Below are 19,976 nucleotides of genomic sequence, written 5' to 3' on the forward strand. Positions count from 1 at the left end.
TTTTTTGCCCAGTTCTTCACTGAAGGTTATGCTTCAGATCTGGTATCTTTCAATAGCAGCTTTATGATTAAGCTAAGAATTTAGCAACATTAAAAAAAAATCTATAATGAATTTTCCTTATCAGGATGGATTTAGCAACTTTCCATTTTGATCACATGTGATTGAGCATTGTACCCAGTTTTTCCCAATCAGACATATATAATCTAAACAATCTCTGCAAGGAATATGAATATAAGGAATTTGAATGCAAAGGTATGTCTTTCATGTTACAATTGGCTATAATTGGCATTCTCACAGTTATAACATTCTTATTTACCTGCAGCAGAACTGCATTCAGGAAGGTAAAAAACTATTTTCTAACTTTAAAAACATCAAAGAAATTGCTTTCAGTCTGAATCTTACAATTCAGTGTCCATAGCATAAACATTGGGAAAATATCAATACCAAAAGGAAATGGCTTTTAGAAAGTGATCTTTAATCCATGTAGCCAAATCACTAAATTAAGATTTCATTGCAAACAGAGTTGACACGTTTATATGATTAAATCCTTTTATAACTGACTGCAAGCAAATATTCATATTAATGGACAGCATTCATCTCTCACCATAGAAACAGATTCTGTGCAGGCTCCCACAGAATTTCTCAAAAGCATGTGTAAAAAGGGACATGCAAAGTGAATTTTTGTCTCCGGTTAATATTTCTAATGCATCCATAATCTGAGTACTTTCGTTCCATGTTTCAATAGCTTAGACAAAGAGGTATTAAATAGATTGTGTTTCTGATATATGATAATAATATGGAGTACACACAGTTATTCTTTGGAAATCTACATCTTGTCATTTGCTGGCTAAGGTGATGCTTTTAGACAGCACAAATTGGTTTTTAAATGCAATGTTCTAATACTTTTGATGACCACTTTATGGTGTACCACATACCATTGTTATTGATGTACTATGTGCCACAGAAAGGACTTCTATTCAGGTCTGGAGCAATGTTCCCTCTCATTTTCTTCATCCATATGTGGAATAAATTGTATTATATGCACTAAGACATGTGGGTGTGCACCACCAATAGAAACACATGTTACTGGTTGTGGATGCTATGAAAAACTGCAGTGCAGAGAGGTCAGGGGAAAGGCCATGGAATCTGCATTAATGTAGATCCTAAAATCCCAACAAGCAGCGCAACTTGCTGAAGCAGGGAAAGGATTCTTTTCAGCCTTGCTAATTTGCCCTGCATTACCTGCGGTGAGAGAAACTGGATTTTACAACCCAATCCTACCCTACATAAACCTAATTACTCTGGCTGTATACAGAGGTCATGGATTCTAATGACAGCATAAAGAGGCCATAAAGAGGGAGAAAAGAGATATTGGAGAATATTTCCCCCACACAAGGTCTTCCCAAAACAGTTGGGTACTCGTGTAAAAGCTCCAAGTCAATCTTGTTATTACCCTCCAGAAGGGGCATATCAAGGTGGGCCAAAGGTTTGTCAATAGTGCATTGCAGCATGACTAATCCCTTTGGAAGGAGGGTCTGAATCAATGCTTCCATTACAGCCAACTGGAATAGGAAAAGAACCCTGGGTGTGGAATGTTCACTAAATTTGCTTAGACCTGTTAGGTATTCAACAGTTGGTATGTAAATACAGTTCATGGTGAAATGGGAAAGAAATCCTGGGTGTGGTTATGTAAATATGCTTCATCCAGCTTTCTTTTGCCGATTGTAGCCACCTTGGATGTTGTGGTAGGGTCACAAAGAGTATGTCTAGACTACATGCCTCTGCCGACAGAGACATGTAAAATAGACTACATGACATAGTCAATGAAGCGGGGATTTAAATATCCCCGGCTTAATTAAAATAAACATGGCCGCTGCGCTGTGCCGGCTCAGCTGATCACCGACATAGTGCACGAGTCAAGACATGGATCGGTCGACAGGGGAAGCCTTTGTCAACCGCTCCCTTATGCATCATGGAACGAGGTTTACAGGAACGGTCTACAAAGGCTTCCCCTGTCGACCGATCTGCATCTTGACTCACGCGCTGTGCCAACGATCAGCTGAGCCGGCACAGTGCGTCAGCCATGTCTATTTTAATGAAGCAGGGGATATTTAAATCCCCGCTTCATTGACTATGTTGGGTAGCCTATTTTACATGACTCTGTTGGTAGAGGCATGTAGTCTAGAGATACCCAAACTGTGTAAACAGTAAATGCAGGAATTTACTGTTTGTAAGATATGACCACCAATGCTTGCAGTTACAGCCTCTCCCCAAGTTACGAACGAGTTATGGACCAAACACTTGGCCGCAACTTGATCCGTTCGTAACTCGAACCCCTTTGAGTTACATGCGACTGCGCTGTTCGTAAGCGTGGGTCACGTTCGTAACTCAGGGACTGCCTTTACGACCGCTCCATAGGAGCTTTGGTCATAAGTGCGAACGGTCGACTTACGACCGTTTGCAACTCGGGGAGCGGCTGTATTGTGGGAATGAACAATGCAGAAAAGTCAGACTGTTTTTAACTCAATGAAAAGGAGAGATCCTGTCAGTGTAAATACACTTGGATGCACAGAGGCTGCTCTTTCAGAGCCCTATAGATTAAGCTGGGGAGGGAGCCAGCAGGCTGCATGCCCTACTGGTGTGAGACTGCTCCAATCTATTTCTCCCCAGCGTTTCAATGATAGAGTTAAACAGAGGCTCCATAAGAGGCCTCTTTTGTATGTAAATGCACTCCAGTGGATGTTAGAATCTCTTGTGGCTGTGCTATGCTTTGGTCCAAGAGCTGAGATCTCTGAGAAGTGAAATCATTAGGTTTGGCCCAGAAACAAATCCACCACAAGTCAGCAGATGATGTGATGAGCAGCCAGCAGGGCAGTGATGGCGAGGCATGAGGAGCAGCTAGCATAGCGGTGGCAGCAAGGGGTGATGAATGGCCAGCAGAGTGGCGGCAGTGAGCAGATGGATGGCGAATGATCAGCGGAGCTAGTGAGATGCCTTTTACCTCCCCTCGCCCCATCTCAGGAGGGAAGGTGAACTCAGCAGATGCACCTCTGAACTCTGGTCTGCCCTGACCAATGACAGCAACTGAGTGGGGTGTAGAGAAGGGTTGGGCATGTGATGGAGACATTTACTTTGCTGGACTTGAGAGCCAAAGAGGAAAAGGACATTGCCCAACCTACTTAAGGTGGGACGTTTACTCATGGTTTCAGTTATGAACTCTGTTTTTGGTGTTTTTCCAAATGAACATAAGAACATAAGACCATAAGAACGGCCGTACTGGGTCAGACCAAAGGTCCTTCTAGCCCAGTATCCTGTCTACCGACAGTGGCCAGCACCAGCTGCCCCAGAGAGGGTGGACCGAAGACAATGATCAAGCGATTTGTCTCCTGCCATCTCTCTCCAGCCTCTGACAAACAGAGGCCAAGGACACCATTTTATCCCCTGGCTAATAGCCTTTTATGGACCTAACCTCCATGAAATTATCTAGCTTCTCTTTAAAGTAATGAATGCCACATTACTTTACTTTAAGGTGGATAAATGTAAAGTAATGCACATCGGGAAAAATAACCCCAACTATACGTACAGTATGATGGGGGCTAATTTGGCTACGACAAATCAGGAAAGGGATCTTGGAGTTATCGTGGACAGTTCTCTGAAAACTTCCATGCAGTGTGCAGCGGCGGTCAAAAAGGCAAATAGGATGCTGGGAATTATTAAGAAAGGGATAGAAAATAAGACCCAGAATATCTTACTGCCCCTGTATAAAACTATGGTACGCCCACATCTTGAATACTGTGTACAGATGTGGTCTCCTCACCTCAAAAAAGATATTTTGGCCTTGGAAAGGGTTCAGAAAAGGGCAACTAAAATGATTAGGGGTTTGGAACGGGTCCCATATGAGGAGAGGTTAAAGCGACTGGGACTTTTCAGTTTAGAAAAGAGGAGACTGAGGGGGGATATGATAGAGGTCTATAAAATCATGAGTGGTGTGGAGAGGGCTGATAAAGAAAAGTTATTTATTAGTTCCCATAATAGAAGAACTAGAGGACACCAAATGAAATTAATGGGTAGCAGGTTTAAAACTAATAAAAGAAAGTTCTTCTTCACACAGCGTGTAGTCTGTGGAACTCCTTGCCAGAGGAGGCTGTGAAGGCTAGGACTATAATAGAGTTTAAAGAGAAGTTGGATAAATTCATGGAGGTTAGGTCCATAAAATGCTATTAGCCAGGGGATAAAACGGTGTCCTTGGCCTCTGTTTGTCAGAGGCTGGAGAGGGATGGCAGGAGACAAATCGCTTGATCATTGTCTTCGATCCACCCTCTCTGGGGCACCTGGTGCTGGCCACTGTCGGTAGACAGGATACTGGGCTAGATGGACCTTTGGTCTGACCCAGTACGGCCGTTCTTATGTTCTTATGTTCTTATTAAAGGTTTCTTTTCTGCACAGACTATGTGCTTGTGAGTGAGGAAGCATTGCCTTTCAGAGGCACCCAGGGGTGTTGTGTGAATTTCCCAGGTTACTGGGTGTGGGCTCGAGCCAGTTCTGTGTTGGATGGATGGAGAGGAACCCCTAGATATTGAACCTGCCCTGCTTTTTAGGATTCATAGAAAGCCATGTAATTTACAGACAGTTCTAAATTACACCGGAGTCCATTCATGCCCCCTATTATTCCATAATATAGGAGCACCAGAAACCACAACCCACCTCATTCTACCCCAAGTCCAGGGGCAGAACAACTGAGAATTAGGGCCTCTGGCCCAGATCTTCAAAAGCGCTCACCTCCTAACTTCCACTGATTTTAGTGGAAGATAGCAGTCTAAATATGTTTGAGGCTTTGGGTATAACTACTTATCAGATTAAGGGAACAGATAAATCCCTATTATTATTACAATTCAGTTTATATTTGAGTGCAATTTGATAGCACAGATGGCTATGGAAACAAATTTCAATGAGTATGTTTTCTTTTTTTAAAAGCTTGTGTAACACGGAACATGAAAATTGCCAGATATTCATTTTAAGGTTAAGTGTAGGCTAAATGACTAAGATATTAATAGTTGAGACCAGGCAAATTAAAAGTGGCTCAGATAGGGATATGTGCTTTGCATGACTAGGTTTTTTCATTGTTATTTATGGCCATGTAGTATGTGATTGTTTATTGAATTTTATGACACTTTCTCTGTTTTATTAGTACAATGAGATATATGTAAAATGTTATACAGAAAAACATATGCAACAGCTCTTGAAAAACACACTGGAGTGAATTAACATGGTTTCCCTTTATGCACTGGCAGCATACAATCAAGGATTGTTGCCACCTGCTCACTCAATGAACTAAACCACGTGCTTCTACATAAAAACAAAGGCTTCTAACATTAAAAAGTAAATGAATGTTAAACCATAATGGCCTTTAGGGACAGTCTATTATAAGCTGAGTATTTCTTCTACCTTCCAAATGCCACTATTATCTCTTTTTACTGGCCCAGAAAGATGTAGGCTGTGCCAAAACCTTTTTCTAGTGAAACTAGCCCATCTAATGAAATGCCTACAATCCACATGACTCGGGAGACAGCTGGTTGGAAATCAAGACTTCTGTTGTTTCTAGGTTTGCATTAAATTCCAGTTTCAGCTTTATAGATCGTTTCTACCATTGTACAGAAGTAAAAACAAACAAACAAACAAACAAACAAACAAAAACTAGACAAAACCCATTAGAGCCTTAAAGACCAGAAACTCAACTTAGAGGATGAGCAGCAGGCATAAGAGGCCATGGGAAGCTAAACCATCCCAAACAAGATGGTGCACCTCCAGAGAAAGGTGCAGTGGTATGCCACCTTTGGAGCACTGATGCTGAAAAGGCATCTGGGACATAGCTCAACCTGTACTACATTCCAAACAGGCCCGGCTGAAGGGTTTGTGGGGCCTATGGCAAGACGCTGGGAGCAGGGCTCCGGGCCCGGCCAATGGATGGTGAATACTCAGCAGCATGGCACCCTAGGCATTTGCCTTGCTCGTCTTGCTCTAGGCTGGGCCTGATCCCAAGCTCCAGCTCCCACTGATTCTCTTCCCCTATGGCCCCAGCCATTCTGCTTCTCTTCCCATTTCACTCTGCTGCTTGCCCCTGAGGCCCCACCCTCCTTTTGCCTCTATCCCTGAAACACCCTGCCACCACTCCTCTTCTTTGAGGAGGGGCTGGGGGAGAGGGGGCAGGGAGAAGGTTCAGTATTGGCAGGCCTCTGGGTGGAGCAGAGTGCCAGGGCCACATTCTGGGTGCTAGTTACCCCTCTGCTTTTCTAGGGAGCTCTGACGCTGACAGCCAGCCTCCCCAAATTCAGGAGTCACACACTGCTCATGTCTTAAGAGTACTAAAAATTACAGTTCATTATATAGTTCCCCCTCCCCTGCTGCACACCCAGGTTTTTCATTGTGTTTTAACAGCTTAGAGAGATGGCAAAACAGGTTATGAAGGCTCACATGACAATAAAAGTATGAAAAATAAATGAACATTGTAAATGGATCAAATCAGTCGGGAAATATGTGTGTCCTGTAGAGACCACTGTTATGGATAAATCTGAACTACATCCCCATTATAATCAGTTTCACCGTGTATTTATGTAACTCCCAGTCAAACCATTTACACTGGGAAAGGAAAACTTGCTGCTGTGGGGATGTCATGAAAAGGCCTGTTTTTTTAATTTGAAAAGTCCCATAGATGTTGATGGCACTTTTCAGATCATGCACAACCCTTCCCAGAAGATATTACAGCCTAATGTGCCAATTCTGCAAACACTTATGCCTGCACTGTTCTTTCCCAATTGTATTTCTTGTCCTACTACTCCCCCTACTTTCTTTGTTATCCTTTGCTGGGTTAAAATGAACCAAGGTCCAATCCAGCAACCACATACGTGCTTAGCTTCATATCCATGAAATTAATAAGACTACCATCTATTTTTATATACCCCTCACCAAAGTAACTACAGATCTAATTTTTCTGAAGACACAGTAAGCATAACCGAACAGTGCTCACCTCTTGCTAGGTGTAATACAAACAGAAACTGAAGACATCATACCAGTGGGGTTAAAGGTCTTAGGCCTTGATTTAATAAGGCATTAAACTTGTGCCTGCCTTTAAGCACATCAGGGCACTATATCCTTTCTTAAAATTGGGCACATGTGTAAATACCTTGCTGAACCGAGACCACAGACCTTTCACTTACCAATTCAAAGCCATCCAGATTAGTAATAACCAAAAGTTACTCACTGATATCTGTTTGGTGACTTATGTGAAATGATTTTTTTAGTCTCGGTTCAATTTCTAGCAGGCATTTCCCACATTATACCTAGCAGTTTCTTGGCACTTTCAGGACAGAAGCAAGAAAGAGTGAACAGGTATAAAGAGTGAACTATGTTCTACCTTTTTAAGGAAGTACAGGTTCCACTCCCTCAGTACAGGGTTATATTGTCTGAGGCTAGGTCTACACTACAGCTTTTTTGGGGGGGAAAAAAATCTACACTTCTCATTTTGCGTAGATTTTTTCCAATTTATTTTTTGGAAGAAGCTTTGCCAAAATTTGGCCCGTCTACACTGGGCCAAATTTCAGAAAATCCCCCTCTTTTGGAAGATCCCTTTTTCCTCTGGAATGAGGAAGACAGGGCTTCTGAAAGAGAGCAGTGTAGATGTACCCTGAGTGGTGTTCGGAATTTTGCATACTACTTGGTGGATTCTTCCTGTTCTAAACATACAGAAGATTTCAGTCTCCAAGACATGATACCTTACAAAAGCACTAAAATAACAGGAAAATATTCTAAAAATCAATTAATTATATTGCTCTAAATATTATCACTTCATTCCAAACTGCAGAGAGACTTCTATTAAAAACCATGCTGGGTGAGTTTATCAGGTGATTTAGTTATCTCATGGTTATTTGGCTTTACAAGGCAAACATGGCAGGAATGTACAGAATATGAGAAATACTTTTTCATTAAATCTTTGAAACTGAATCATACATTATTTATATTACAAGCCTATGAATTAGCCTTCACAAGCTTTTCTATGTTGTCTGACATATTTTATCTTCCATAGGAAATGGTTAATCTTCAGTGAAAACATCATCCCACAGCCATGTGAATTTATTGGGGTTACAGGGAAAATGTTTTCTATGAAGTTGGCTGTCCTCCCTGTAAAGCTGCATTAAGTAGTTCAAATTAAAAATATGTAGTAATACATATCAGTAGTAAGTTAAGCCTGTGCAGATCAAGGCTTTTGGGGTACAAGTGCAAGGGAGAACTGGATTACACTTGCTCTGAAAAAGCTGCTACTCAAAATTGTTTGAGATTTTAAAAAATTACTATGATTAACTTATATAGAAATTAAAATCACTGATGGTTTAAATTCCAAAGCATCTGAATTTGATTAAGATATACTACTGGTCCAGTAAAATTGAAACACTGTTCATTTATTCCTAATAGCACATTCTATTATACAAAAACTATAATTTTTAATAACTTTCCCCTCAGGGTTTATAGAAAGACCTTTATTAAAATCCCCATAATTTTAACAAACTAAAACCAGGGTGAACACTAGGGCTACGTCTAGACTGGCCCCTTCTCCGGAAGAGGCATGCAAAGCAGGCAAGTCAGAATAGGGAAACCCGCGGGATTTAAATAAACGTGGCCGCCGCTTTTTTTCCGGCTTGGGGAAAAGCCGGAAAAGAGCGTCTAGACTGGCGCGATCCTCCGGAATAAAGCCCTTTTCCGGAGGATCTCTTATTCCTATTTGCAAGTAGGAATAAGAGATCCTCCGGAAAAGGGCTTTATTCCGAAGGATCGCGCCAGTCTAGACGCTCTTTTCCGGCTTTTCCCCAAGCCAGAAAAAAAGCGGCGGCCATGTTTATTTAAATCCTGCGGGGGATATTTAAATCCCCCACGGATTTCCCTATTCTGATTTGCCTGCTTTGCATTTCAAAATGACAAGGGCAAGAAGTGGGTATGGGATGTATAGTAGGGGGACCCAATGGTCAGTACAGTAAGATTCTGGTGTTTCTGGAAATAAACATATAAAACAAGGTTCATCTGCAAGAAAAGGGAGGAAAAATGCTGAAGGAATTGTTTAAGGTCATCTTTCTCATTTCACCAAGCACTGTAGTGCTTTTGATTCACTCCACAACTAACTCCTCCTTGTCCAAAGGCAAAAAGAGAGGAAATGCAAGCTGGCTGTAAATCTGGTCAACAAGTGAGAGTAATTACTGGGCAGGAGGTTAAGAGAAAAGGCGTGTCACTAAGCTATTTCAGAAAGGAGCAGCTAACAGAACTGTTAAAAAACAAAACAAGAAAAATAAAATAAGAGTGTCGCATCCAGTGTTCCCTCTGAATTCTGAAACACCACAGCTTCACAAGTGATTAATCAGTCGAGCCCAGTCAGAGGCTCAGGACTGGGCTCATTAATCACCTGTGAAGCTGTGCTGCCCCACAACTTAGAGGGAACACTGGTTGCAGCTCTCTGCTACTTAAGATGAGGATAGATTGACAGTTTAAAAATGGCTTTCTATGAAATGTTTGACTGGACAGGAGAGGCAATCTACAATTATTAAAGAATGGAAGAAGTTCATAGCTGTAGTCAGCTGAGGCACAGATTAAAGCAATCCAGACACCCAGACCACGGGAAAGCCAGCAAATCACATGAAGAAAGCAGAGTATAGCATTAGACTCCAGCTGCTCCCCAAACTCAGGTGACCTGTACTTGTCGTGTGTGCCTACTGTTGTTATATTCCTGGTTACTTTTAGTAGATATATTTCGGGTTCCTGGTAGCAAGTGATTATCTAGGCCTTATCTCAGAATTTGTATGTATTATTGGAAAGACATCCTGTGAATACCATCAGTATTCTCCTGTATACAGGTACCATTTATTCTCTGACCTGATTTTCTGAGTACTGAATACTTTCACCTCCCATTGACTATTAGCTCCTGGGAATTCTGGGCTCTGCACCCTTATCTTTAATATATGATAATACTCCCGAATATCAGGTATGGTGACCAGATGCCCCAATTGTATGGGGACATTCCCAACGCTTAGAGCCTTTCCCAACATAGATAGGTCCATATTATCCCGCACCCCTTCCCAATTTTTTCACACTTGCTATCTGATTACTAATATCAAGCCACTACTTCACATACTTAGCCATACCTAGTGCTTTAAATAAAGAGAATATTTTAAAGAATCCAAACTTTAGTCATTGGCTCTGCTACAATTTTTCTCCAGATTTACATTGTTTCAAAAGGTTAAGAAATTTAAAGCAATAAATATATGCTATAGCTGACATTGGTCATTTTGTTATACTCCATAAAATAGGCTAGATTACAACAACTTGCAAATCATGGCTATTAATGTATTTTGACATTAGCTTCTGTATTGATTATGATACAGAGCACTTTTTTATGTGTGAAAATTTATGATAATAATAATGTGTGTCTTCCTGTGACTGTGTTTTAATTAGTGGTGTGGGGTTATTACAGAGAGTGTGAGAGAACATCAGTGTAAATGGTGTTAAAAAACAAGCACTGAGTTTTATTAAGATAATTCATATGGTCTTTACATTTGTCCATGGGGACCAAATAACATGATGGTGATGATTTAGAAGAGTTGTACTTTGTCATCCTGCCTCCTTTGCTTGCCACTTACTAGTGAGTTTTCTCTGGGATCTTCATTCAGGGATCTCTTTTATGAATTGTTCTGATAATGTAAAGGGGAAAAATGTATCCAGTAAAGAATGTTTTTATATCTGAGAGATCAATGTCACACATTATAAGAGAGATGAGGAAACCTTGGGTTGCTTTGCTGCTCTGATCTGCGGATCAGTTGCCCGCACATTTCACTGACTACTCAGCTTGGGCCTCTGCATGCCACCTGTGACAGAGTTGTTGCAGGCACTTCTCTAATCTCCCCCTCTCATGTCTAAACCTGCATGTGTGGTGATTGTTGTCTGTGTTATGACATCCAAATAATAAAAAGCTTGGACATTTTCCTCAAGCCTGGCGGTATTGTTTCATCAGAGGCAGTCTTGGCAAACTGTTTTATTGTGCCTCCCTCTCCCCCCCGCCATTCTCTGACAGAAAATGGATACTCTGCATAGATGGCTACTGAGACTGACCAACCTACTATGACCAAGAGCAATACCATGTTTGCAAGTCTCACCCAAGAAGAAATGTTGAAGAACTAAGTATCAGAGGTGCCAGGAAGAAGAACTAGAGAATGGAGAGAAAATCCAGAGTTCAAGAATCATAGACTTAAATATAAGTAGTAAGATCTGGAAACACTTCACACACAAACTACTTATATTGAAAGCTGTTTGGGGGTAGAACAGAGGCCATAATAATTACCTCTCTCAAGGTATGAAAACATTAAAAGAATTTTAAAAGCAGCAAGAGTGGCTGGGTGTCTTAAATTTATTCACTTTTTCTGTGCCCTCCTTGACTAATATTGAAGTGCATGCTCACATCCACAGCAACTAAGAAAACTAAACTTAAAATTCACAGTCCAGAATGTTCTAACTTATCTATCTAGATTTCAATTTCATTTTGAAGGGGAACTTTACATGTTTATTATGTCTACAATAGAAGAGGCTTTTCTTTATATGAAACTGTCAAAGACACCTGGTAAAGTAGAGGGCGTGGAAGATCAGTGAGAATGTATTGAGCTACCATAAAGTTCTAATTTTTTTCCCTTTAAGTATATTTGCTTAGTGTCTGTTTATCTATCAATCAAGAGAGAATACATGAAAATGAGGATCAGGTTGCCTTAGAAACATAAGCTCAATTGTACAGGCTTTGGAAGGAAAGAATAATTCTATTTTAGAATTTTGTAGTGCCATCCATCATTATAGAAATTGAACATATTAGCAATAGCAATTATGTTCTAATATATCTATTAAAATAGATATTAGCAATAGCAAACTCTTTAGTAAAATTAAAGGACACCCTGGCTTTTCTCTCTTTTGTGGGGTTATAAAACATTCTACCAGAGGTAGGCTTATTTATTCTTTATATATATATATGTAAGGATGGAGGTGGTTATTGAACCCTGCAGAAGGTGGCATTTGAAGAAGAGGAGAGTATGTTCAGCAATGCCTGGGTTCTGTTGGAGGGGAAAGATTGGAGCCATTGTAATGCCATTGCATCAGTTATAGCTGTAGCATGTATTCTAATTAATACTACTACAGAAAAACTAGAAGTTACTTTAAATGGATTTTCCATATATCATATTCCTATTAAGCTTCAGAGGGGTAACCAAGTTAGTCTATACAGGATAAACTTAAAAAAACAACAAATAGTTTGGTAGCACTTTAAATATTAACAAAACACTAGATGATATCATGAGTTTTCTTGGGCACAGCCTACTATAGGTTTTGTTAGTCTTTAAAATGCTACCATACTGTTTGTTGTTTTTTAAGTTTACCATAATATTAAGGTTTTTCAAAGCCAGTGAATTATAGCATTTTAAAGACAAACTAAGAAAGCACACTGATAGAAAAGATTTGTTCTTGTCATTGTTGTAGACAGCTTTTGGCTCCTAAGTTTAGTCTGAAATGTGAACTTCGTATAAAATGACTTTAAAGTGTAGAAACTGAAAATCCAAAGGAAAATAGTCTCTAATGATATGCAGCAGACTGATCTGTTTCCATGAGAATACATTCAATTAACCCTTAATCATTTTCACCTTCATGATACTGCAAATGCTTTCAGGATTTGATTTATAGAATTATTATGCTAGCAGTGAAAAGAGGTATTACAGAAATACCAAAATCAAATTTAATTACTCTTGTGATTCCTCCAGAGATAAAGATAAATTGGTATTTTTCTGACATTAGGTTCTGGTTTTAATATATTGCAATAGAAGATGCTCTCTGTGTATGGTCTAAGAGATCTTTGCATAATTACTACCATCTGAGAGAAACACAATAACAATTGTGCTACTCTTGCTAGCCAGGAAGATTCCAAATGGCTATACCATGTTCTGTGTAAGCTTCAGAAAAAGCGATGTGGTGGTATATGCCCCTCCAATGCCCTTCTTAACTTCTAAAGGGGGTGCAGATAGAAGTGATTTTAAAAAAAACTGCCATTCTGTGATTCAAAAATACTTGAAAATAGATAAGATGTGAAGGGATACCTTAAAAAGATGCTTTGCCATACTTGGAAGGTAGATGAGTAACTGATCTCTGGCAATAATGTTCAGTATAGGAAACCGATCAAAATATATTCTGGTTTTCCCTAAATATCACATTTTTTCCTTTCCTTAGATGGTCACATAACTAGTAACCAGAAATGTTTCATCATATAAACACCTTCTACAGTCATTGTCATACAACCTGCTCTTGCTTCACTACTTTTTTCACTGCAATCAAATCACCAAAGAACAGCAATGTAACTAACATAATACAATTAATGAAACTTTGAAATGAGTCAGTATAAAAAAGCTACCGGTATGTCAAAAAGGAAAAAATCTGTCAAATGTAAAAAGAGGGAAAGAAAAAAAAGCTTAATTATACATATCCATAATGTTTTCTCTTGACATTTTAAAAATACCAATCTAGTTAAAATTCCTTCTTTTAAAAAATCTCAGCTGGGCAAACCAATCAGACAAATGCCATTTTTTGAACTTCTTCCTTCCCTTTGTCATTTTCTTCAGTTTAACTTCCCTACACTTTCTGCTCCTACTGAAGATTCTCTCACTCTCCCAATTTCTACCCAATGACTTCTAAATAGCTCGTCCTGCTCTTTTCACAGCTTTCCTCCTTCCTTGTGGGTCCCTAGCTATCTGCACACACAACTTTAAAATCAGCCCTTGCAAAAAATCCTTCTCTCTTTGAAGTCCATGTAAGTTTGGCCACTCACACGTACGGTGGTGTCAGGATTTTGCCCAATATCTTCTAATAAAAGATAAAGGCAAACTGGATAAATTAAACTTTGCCTAATTAGTTTAACAGGCTTGTCCACTACTGTAATTTTGTTACTATCTATTTTTATTGCTCCTGTACACTCCAAACCTCGTAGGGAAAATAACCTTAATAAATATTTGGCTTGCTATGTGATAAGGGCAGTTTTGTAATTCTCAGATAACTAGATACTGAAATCCGACAGCTGTTAAAGCACTCACAGAAAATGTCCATCCTTTCTCTTTAAAGCATGGGGATTGGGGATGGATATCTTAATTAGTGACTAGTAATCTGTGACAGTATGCCTGAGGTGCTGAGTATGAATTCTTAGCACCACTTTGGAAAGGAGCAATGAATGGCTCATATGAGTGTTCCAGCTCCTTCTCACTGATTAAATTTACAGCCAGATCAAAAGTACTATCCATCAGAAAAGAAGCATGGTCTTGTGGCTAAGACACTGGTCTTAGTCTTGGGAGCTCTGGATGTAATTCCTGGCTCTGCCCTGAAATTCATGTATGACTGAGGGCAAGTCACTTACTCTCTCTGTACTCTCTCCTTTTCCACACTCTATTATCTTGTCTATAAGATTTAATGTTCTTACTGATCAGGACTTCTCATAGTATATGTAGGTGATTCATTTAACGCAATAGGACCCCAAATTTTGGTTGCAGCTTTTATGCAGTATCACAATACAAATAATTAGAGCAACCATAATTTAACCTCAAATTTAACCTCAAACTCCGGTCATCTGAAGACATGGGCTGTGCCCACGAAAGCTCATGATACCGTCTACGTGTTTTGTTAGTCTATGAAGTGCTACCAGACCATTAGTTGTTTTCTCAAATGGATAATTTACAGGAAATTTTTGGTGGATTTGTTCCTGTTTTTTGCATATATGTGGTCGCATCACAAAAGTCATCGTTATGACTAGTATCAGTCAATCTCAAGAGTGACTCAAAGGATAAGAAGTGGTAGAACCAGAACAATATTAAGGTACACTTGGCAGAGCAGCAGGCAGGGAAGAGATGTGGACAGAGGATTTTAGTTTCTCATATATATTATATTGGACGCCTGTGTCAACACTGATTGCAAAACCCTTCATCCCTATGTGTGTAGTTCGCAAGGAGAAAAGGGTTTTGCTGCAGCAGTCCTACTGTATCATCCTATGACAGCTCAGTAGACTAATCAAAGCTAACCTTAGTAGTAAGAAGAGTAACTGGTTAAACGGTCCCATCTTCATGAAACTCAAATCACACATACAAAAAATATGTTAAAAGAACAAAGGAGGCAGCTGCCATGTCAGTTAGCTGCTTACCCCATCACATTTCAAATCCCTGATCCAAATTATAGGGTAGCTAGAGCTTTTCAATGAAAAGACCACCAGTTTTCTTTTACCATAGAAGACCATGCATTTTTCCCTATTTTCTTTCTTGGAAATGGCTTAACTATTTTAGCTTAATTAATTAATTAATTAAACAAACTCCCAGACTGAGTCAGCTACCAAGTAGGTATGTTAAGAAGTGGGTGTTTAACTTATCGAGTAGTTAATAGAATTTTTATTGACTACTCGATTCATCGATAGGCAGCCCAGCTCTGTCCCAGCTCACGCCGGGTCCAGGACCAAATCCCACTGCAGCTCTGCAATTTAAAACACAATAGGAGCCGGCGGGGGGGGGGGGGGGGGGGAGAGGGAGGCAGGCAGGCAGACAGACAGACAGACAGACAGACAGGGGCTACTTTGAGACAGCAGCCCCTATCCCCCTCCCTCCCTGCTGCTGCTATGAGGGCGGGAGCAGGCATCCGGCTCCCATTTCCTCCCCCCCCCCCATCTCCTTGCTGCCTCTGATACAGCAGGCAGCAAGTGCCGGGGGGAGAGGGGAAGGCGGAGAATACAAGTAGTAGCCTAGGCTTCTCAGGTAGTCGACTACTCCCTTACACCCCTACTACCAAGCACACAAAATTTAGGACCACTACCTAGTTTGGCAAAGTTATAAGCAACTGAAAACAAGATTTTATAGTGGAAAGTTTACAGAAACTGTATTTACTGGTGCTACCAGCCCCTACAATTCTACATATAGCTCAGTCCTGCAACTACATTGAGTAGTCATAAATGTAAGCTGCAATACGTTATGGATTTTTCATTTATATCTAAGCAACTCTAGAAGCAAATCTGACCATAACTATTGGCAACTCTCTGATTTGTTAAGCTGTGTAACTTTGATTCTATACTACATCAAAAATGCAAGTACCACATTACAGTAGCCAGGTAACATTGGTATAGTTCCTTCATTTGTTAAAAGAGTATTTTATTTAAAAAGATTAACAAGAAGACAGAAGGATTTTTTATATCCTTAATGAAAATCTGAACTTATTTTATTCATATTTAGGAACATTTTTTTTCTCTTCCTACAGGCTGTGAATGTCAAGTTTCTTATCCAAAGAGATTGCATGGTGAAAATCTAAACCACTGGAAAGAGGGATTTTAATAGCACTATTGACCCAAAGTTAGCTATACCATCACAAACAAAGCTCTTTGATATATTGTTACCTTACGGTAACAAATAGCGTTAAAGCTGCCCTGCAGTTTGATACTCAACACTTCTATATTAATGTAATGTGACAACGTTATTATGTTTACTATTTCCCATGCCTTAATAGTGGTATTTATTTCCACAAATATGGCATAATGTTCACTAATGTAGTTACACTCATGGACTGTGGTGTGGGAAACAGATGTAAACTCACAGAATTACTCTTGTACAATACAACAGAGCATTTGATTTGGGTTTTTAGTATTTGCTGTTGTTGCCAGTCATTTTCAGCCTGCTCTTATGAAAAAGCTGAATGCCCAGAGAGGACCGTTTTCACTCCACAACCTGCTGTTACTAATACTTAGGATGCTCATGATATATTTTCTCAGAAGAATCAGGATGCCGACCATTTGTAAGAATAGTCATTAACTGTCCTTTGTGCACAGCCTTCTACATAATCCTGGTCTGTGGGAACCATTTTCTAGTGGCCTACTTTGCACTTAACAGTATAACATAGTACATATCACCTCTATGGTGGACTGCTGTTCTGCATCTCCCAGTGTCATGTCATAGCAGAAGTACTGATAACCTCCTCCTCATCTTAAGTGAAAAAAAATGTTTTTCTTTCAGTAAATAGGAAACAGCACCATGTAGCATGTCCTTACTTTATGCCATCATGGACATTAATGATACACGATGATACAGTATTATATTGGGTACATTTAAGTCTCAGCAATTTTACTGATTCAAGTGGTATTCCCAAACATGGCCCTCTATGCTATAAACTGAGACATTCTTGTATGAATCAGTTTATGAAGAGGATATTAGCCTCACTCTTCCAGGGACTAAATTCCCTGGGTGGAATCATTAGAATTTTTTCCTCATTGCTTACATATGCTTACATTGTGCTATATAGGATATACACAGTTCGCCAGAGGAGGAGACTGCTTCATAGTTTGCTTATTTTGAGCTGAATTTTGATACCTTTAACTTATGCTGAATAGCACTTTACTTCAAAAAAATTTCTCACATATATTTGCACAGCTCTGACAACTCTATTTGTCTGCACAGATTTTTCCCATTTCCTCTGAACCTTCTGCTGTGGAAATTAAGGAACAAACAAGATGTATGCAAGTGAAGACTAGAGACAACACAAAGTGAAACTTTCATGAATTGAGGTCTCTTTGGTTGACATACTCAAAATGTCAACATAAAAACAGTGACATCATTGGTACAAACTTCAAGAAATACATTAACTAAAACTTCCCAGAAAAGTCAGGAAAAGTACCTAGACAATATTTTAATTTTAGTCCTCTGAAAAATAAATAGGATTTTAGATGCTATACTTATTAAATCACAGACAATGATACTACAGGTATCTTTATTTTACTTTTCACATTAAATTGGTCAATTGTAAAGGGCAACATACCTTATAGTAATTTAGCTTTTTGTTACTCTAGTATACTACATGCAACATTTTGATATATTCTGTTTTACATAGGTTTGTAAATATAAAGCAGGCAATTCCAAATGTACAAACTAACAAGCACAGACATTTTCTTATGCTAGAATACTAGGACAAATACCCAGTTCCTGTAAATCAGTGCAGCTCTGTTGGCTACAATGCAGCAATACTTAAAACGCACCAGCTGAAGACTGCATTTATTGTGTTTTAAAGTGCATTTATTCTTCTGCAACAAAAAACTATTACTAAAATGACAAGAGATAATTTGGCTGCCCTTAACTGAGCCAAATTCCTATTGATATCAGTGTAAACTCAGTTCAGTTAAACACTACAGAATTTTACTCAGGGTTTTGAGATGTGGGAAAACCTTCCCAAATTTCCACTTAGTTTTTAATCATCATTCTTTCCCTCAGGCCTTTTCAAAACAGTATTAATAAGACACATACAAAAGTATACACAGTATCCAAATTAGTATCAACACCAACTGCCTTCAGTAGTACCAGAACCTCACTCATTTATCTGCAACGCAGTCCTCTGAAATTTGGAATTATACGTCTGCAATCTCCCAATCTATCAAAGTGCAGATCTCCAGAGATGGTTTTCTTCCACTTTTATGATGGGAGATCATGTGAAAATGGGTACAGTTTGGGCAACAATTACAAATAATAACACAAAACCCTAACAAGGAGAACCTCCTGCCATTAATTTTCCATATATTTTCATTTGTAATCTCAAATATTTGATTAAACTGCTTGGGACCTACCATCTGAGCCAAAATTATTAACTCCTTCCAGATTATCACAGTTACTATACTGGTCTAGATCTTGTCCAATGAAGAAATGAACATTGTTGTAGACTACACAGCCAAAATTGCATATAGTAACCAAAACCAAAATAAAATGAAAAAAAAAAACCCACCTGAGCCATAACTAGATATCCACATTAACATTTTCTAAGGCTACATCTATACAGCAGGGTCATTTGAAAATAACTGATGTAGTGTAGCATGTCTATACTACAAGCCATTATTCTGAAATAATGACGAACTGGAGGACTTCTTACTCTGACTCATGGTAACCCTCCTTTCACGAGGAGTAAGAAGTCAAAGGGAGAGTGTACTCCTTTTGACTTCCGACTGCATAGACAACGCCAAAAGCCGAAATCAACTATTTGAACTTAACCCATGCAATTGACGTAGCTCAAGTTGTGTAGCTTAATTTGACTTTTTCCCTGTAGTGTAGACGTACCCTAACACATTTGGTAGGATGTGGAAACCACACTATCATTAAAATACACACACACACAACTGTAAAAATCAAGATGCCAAGTTTGACTACAATGCCTTTCTTGTGAATATGCAAAGGTTCCCAATAATCAGACATCTCAAATGAAGTAAAGTTTAATCTTTACAAAAAAAGCCTTGATAGTTTCTTTTTAACCAAACTCAGTGCTGCATTATTGCAATTTCACCCCAGGTGAACTCTAGTGAAATCAGAGGGTCTAAACTGCATAAACCAAAGCAGCACACTGATAAAGCAGGTCCCATATTCATCACAATTTGAATTTGTACTTGAGGATCAGGTGGTTAGTACATGATATTTTGGTTTATTCCGATTTAAAAAAAAACAAAAACCTAAAACACTTGGTGTGCTTTTCATTTGACACAGCTTAATGTATCACCTAAAGAAATCTACAAAGATAATGAGCCTTGTCAACTGTTTCAAAGTAATTACAGCTTTCATGATACAAAGTTAAAAAATTACAGTATCGCTTCAGATAATGAAATGTGAAAGGTTTTTTTAAAATAAAAAAACCTATTTGTAATGTTTATGCAAGGCTCATTTCAAACCGGTAATGATCAATGCATTTTATATGCAATCAGGTATCATAAACCTAAATTCTTCCACATTGTTAGATGCAATATTGTTGCCCCCCCTCCCATTTCTACTGTAATGCTTCATCACATTCTTTCTATAAGCATCATAGATTTTCTCAAAGATTTGCCAGTTCAATTAACTATATAACATTAGAATAATATAAATTTCAGACACTTG

At 39.1% G+C, this 19,976-nt stretch overlaps 1 protein-coding gene across 9 annotated transcripts in view; it reads right to left on the reverse strand.

Moving 5' to 3' along the window:
• Window positions 1–19,976, reverse strand: part of NRXN1 (neurexin 1) — a 1,118,405-nt gene that overhangs the window by 481,487 nt on the left and 616,942 nt on the right. The window lies entirely within an intron of this gene.

This window comes from Pelodiscus sinensis, chromosome 3 (genome assembly GCF_052426305.1).
Source record: "Pelodiscus sinensis isolate ZL-2025 chromosome 3, ASM5242630v1, whole genome shotgun sequence".
NCBI classification, from domain to species: Eukaryota; Metazoa; Chordata; order Testudines; family Trionychidae; genus Pelodiscus; species Pelodiscus sinensis.